The sequence below is a fragment of the Ictalurus punctatus genome, chromosome 8 (genome assembly GCF_001660625.3).
Source record: "Ictalurus punctatus breed USDA103 chromosome 8, Coco_2.0, whole genome shotgun sequence".
Lineage (NCBI taxonomy): Eukaryota > Metazoa > Chordata > Actinopteri > Siluriformes > Ictaluridae > Ictalurus > Ictalurus punctatus.
Window position 1 is genome coordinate 397,501 of NC_030423.2, and position 5,000 is coordinate 402,500.

At 44.0% G+C, this 5,000-nt stretch overlaps 1 protein-coding gene across 1 annotated transcript in view; it reads left to right on the forward strand.

The window, feature by feature from the left end:
- The window catches only part of wu:fa25f02 (integumentary mucin C.1), a 7,084-nt gene extending 6,325 nt beyond the window's left edge, over nt 1-759 (forward strand). The window contains exon 4 of the mRNA XM_053682324.1: nt 1-759. This exon is cut by the window's left edge and continues 1,287 nt beyond it. The gene's annotated coding sequence lies outside the window, so the exon portion shown is untranslated.
- Nucleotides 760-5,000: the final 4,241 nt, after the last annotated feature.

Here is a 5,000-nt window from a genome sequence, read left to right on the forward strand (position 1 = left end):
AAAGGAAATAAAAAAGTTCCCAAAATGAAGTAAAAAAGAAAAGCGGATACGCCGAGGAAAGATTTGATTTAAAGACGAACGTCTACTTCAGTCCTCTAAACTCCGAGAGCAAACACCTGCAGGTGTAATATTCACCGTTTGCAGAAGTGGAGTCAATTCTGGACCTTTCCGCTGAATGTACAGCTTTTTTTCTTTTTCTTTTTTTTTCGTTGATATTTTTTTCCTCTATGCAAATGAGGCTTTGCTCTTTAATCTTCTGAATTAACGCCATGTTAAGGAACCGATGGTGCAACGTACACGATTTTTTACACGATTGTTTCCTTTCCTTGTCTTCCAGTAATACTCCGTGTGTAAGGAGCGTCCCCCTGTCAGGTCGCTCGATCTCTCCTCGCCATGTTTATTAATCCGTGCCTTTATTTTACCATGTTCTCTTCTGTTCTTCCCATCGAACCTGATGCCAAAACGCAGCCGCTGGCGCTGGAGCACATTAACGACAAGCCAAGGGAAGTGTCGAGCCATCACCACCTTCTGTCCAGGGAAGTCACGTTATTGTTATTATTATTGTTATTATTATTATTATTATTATTGTTGTTGTTGTTGTCATTATTTTCTACATTTGTGTACTGTAGAGAGTTGGATAGGACCGGACGCAGGAAATGTTTTGTGCCAAAATAAAAAGTCATATCTAATAATGCACTTTGGAAAATAATGATTGTTTACTTTGCAAAAAATATCAGTAATAAACACAGAATAAACGAATTGTGTGTTTTAATTTTTTTACTAATTACATCATTTTACTGATTAAACTGAATTTGACGCTTCTGAAGCATTTTTTCATCGTTATTTCAAAGTGTTTTTTATTCATTAATTTGTCATCGTCTCTGCGCATTAGATCGTGTGTGATGTCTGAAGTTCACGTGAGGAGCGCTGCAGACCTGAGCGCGATGACGCGCGATGACGCGCGATGACGATGACGCGCGATGACGCGCGATGACGTTTTGTGAGGAATAAATCACTCGGACGTGTCGTTAGAGGAGAAGAATCAACAGCAGGGGGTTGTGATGCGAAGCCGAGTTACTGTTAACGCCCTCGAGTGGATTCTTTTCCTCTAACGGCACGACGTTTAATTCAGCTCCTGCTCTCGCTTACGTTACAGCAGCTGTAAAGCTCGCTCCCTCGCCGTCCTCGCTTTGTTTTTGTGAAACAGAGTTTTATTGTAAAAGTGAATAAATCAGGATTCGAGTATAAACACGGCGTCGCACGTAAACACGCCACATCTGTAGCGCTCCGACTGCTTCCTGGAAGCGAGCGCGTGCTGCGTCTCATTTGTACGCCTTTAATTGGGGAAGATGAAAGTAACGGAGGAGGAAACCGCTGGACACCTTTTAAATAAATAATGAGCTCATCAGGGGACGGGGAAAACAAAAGGCTGGTAAATGTGGGTTTAATCAGAGGAACAGGACGAGGAACACGGAGCGCGGCGTGCGTACGGATCGTGTTCCTGTAACATCACCACTCCTCCGCTTTATTCCTGACCTTACGTTCCAGTCTCTTCATCTTCGGCGTCTTCTCCGGCTTTCTGCAGACGGAGGATTTACTGAGATGAGTTAATCATAAATAAATAAATCAGCCTGTCCTGCTGAAAAGGAAAAATAACTTCACAATCTGTTAACCTTTAATGGATTCCATTAGATTCCTGTAGGCTTCCATTAGGAGGTTTCTGTTCTTTAGGTGCTGCTGTTAAACTTCGTCAGAACTCGAGAGAATTTCGTTCACTCTTTCGTTACCATCAGATTCAAAAGAAATACATCATCAGACACCATCACAGACACCATCACACACACCATCACAGACACCATCACACACACCATCACAGACACCATTACACACACCGTCACAGACACCATTACACACACCGTCACAGACACCATTACACCTACCATCACAGACACCATTACACACACCGTCACAGACACCATTACACCTACCGTCACAGACACCATTACACCCACCATCACAGACACCATCACAGACACCATTACACCTACCATCACAGACACCATTACACCCACCATCACAGACACCATTACACCCACCATCACAGACACCATTACACCTACCATCACAGACACCATTACACACACCGTCACAGACACCATTACACACACCGTCACAGACACCATTACACCCACCATCACAGACACCATTACACCCACCATCACAGACACCATTACACCCACCATCACAGACACCATTACACCTACCGTCACAGACACCATTACACCCACCATCACAGACACCATTACACACACCGTCACAGACACCATCACAGACACCATTACACCTACCATCACAGACACCATTACACCCACCATCACAGACACCATTATACCTACCATCACAGACACCATTACACACACCGTCACAGACACCATTACACACACCGTCACAGACACCATTACACCCACCATCACAGACACCATTACACCCACCATCACAGACACCATCACAGACACCATTACACCTACCATCACAGACACCATTACACCCACCGTCACAGACACCATTACACACACCGTCACAGACACCATTACACCCACCATCACAGACACCATTACACACACCATCACAGACACCATTACACCCACCATCACAGACACCATTACACCCACCGTCACAGACACCATTACACCTACCATCACAGACACCATTACACACACCATCACAGACACCATTACACCCACCATCACAGACACCATTACACCCACCGTCACAGACACCATTACACCCACCATCACAGACACCATTACACACACCGTCACAGACACCATTACACCCACCATCACAGACACCATTACACACACCGTCACAGACACCATTACACCCACCATCACAGACACCATTACACCTACCATCACAGACACCATTACACCTACCATCACAGACACCATTACACACACCATCACAGACACCATTACACACACCGTCACAGACACCATTACACCCATCATTACAGACAATATTACATGCACCATTATACCTTCCATTAGACCCACCATTACAGACACCATTACACACACCATTACACACACCATCACAGACAGAATTACAACCACCCATTACACCCAGCATTACAGACACCATTACAGACACCATCAACACCCACCATCACAGCCACCATCACAGACACCATTAAAGCCACCATCATAGACACCATCACACCCACAATTACACACACCATCACAGACACCATCACACCCACAATTACACACACCATCATAGACACCATCACACCCACAATTACACACACCATCACAGACACCATCACAACCACCATTACAGACACCATTACATACACCATTACAGACACCATTACAGAGACCATTATATCTTCCATTATACCTACCATTACACCCACCATTACAGACACCATTACACCCATCATTACACACCATTAGAGACCATTATATCTTCCATTATACCTACCATTACACCCACTATCACAGATACCATTACAGACACCATCACACCCACCATCACAGACACCATTACACCCCCCATTACAGACACCAATACGGGGCGGCATTGTTTATTTCATCATAAAAATAAACAGTAATAAAAACAGTTTCTTATGTAACTCCATGTTGGATTTTCAGCTTCAGGTCTCTGAAACGTCTGATCTGAATTTTTCTCCATGAACACCAGCAGCTGGAGAACATCTGAAACGTGTTAATGCTGGAGAAGTGCACATGATGACCGTGTTCTGTCTCTGTTTAAAAGCAGGAACGTCTGCGAGTTTGTTTCAGACACACAAACACACTGCTGTCTTACTGAAAGAACTATAGAGCCGTAGACGGCGTGGACGCGCCGCCGCTCTGACGCGGTCTGCGTTTTCCTGCCCGGTGTCCAGACCTGCGTAAACAGCCGAGAATCTGAAACCATCCGAGTTCTACAGAATACAGCTCACGTCATCCTGTGCTGTTTCTGTTCCCTTTACATTCTGACAGTGTTCATCTTCTGTTCTATTCCACGTGTAACATTTGTCTTTAAAAAACACCCTACAGAACGACCGGTTCCAGATGTGGAATAATACTCATTTGATATAAATGACACTGAAAGGAAGCATTCGAGATTCCCAGAGGAAAAGTAGACTCTTTCAGAGCGGTGGAACTGTTTAGCGTTTAGCGTTTAGCAGATCGCCGTCGTCTCTCTGTGGAGTCGAGTCCAAGTACGATGATCTGTAACGTAAAGGTCAGTGTGTGTAAAGTTTTGATGTTTTTACTGAAACTCTGAGATTCTACTAAATTCCTATTAAGCAGCTAGCTTAGCCAGCTAACAACTGCTAAGAAGCTAATATTAGCATAGCCTAACTAGACTGTTAGTTAAAGTGTTATGCAGGACATTTAGGGTTTAATATCATTGTAGAACATAAAGGTTTATTTGTTCAGTCTCTCTGAAAGCGTTTACTTTTCCCTAATTTGCATAAAATCTGAAATGTTGAGATTTTTTTTTTAATCTTCAGAGCTATCATTTTCAAAATGAACCCCAAGCAATTTCAAAACCCAAACAAAATATTTATCAGTTTCCAAGCTCCATGTCGTGTAGCTAATCTGTGCTAATGATCGAATTAGCTGACTAGCTTTTGTGTGTGTGTGTGTGTGTGTGTGTGTGTGTGTGTGTGTGTGTGTGTGTGTGTGTGTGTTTTGTCATTTCTCTGTGGATTGTATAAAACAGGTGAGGTTATCTTGAGTGTTTAGAAGAAGCCCTGATCAGAAGGCCAGCGTTTGGGACACAGCCTCGTACTGCAGCCCAGTTTGCATGCACCGTGTTGCGCTACGTGATGGTAGCATGGAGCTAACGTCTGGTGGAAGCTGCCTAACACCAGCCTTTTGTTTTTTGTAGACGTCCTGCTCCAGATGGTGTGCGTTACGCGAGAGGTATTTTGGACGTTCAGGCTCGGACGTGTTCAGGGGGTTTTTTCTTTCTGAAGCGCAATATCG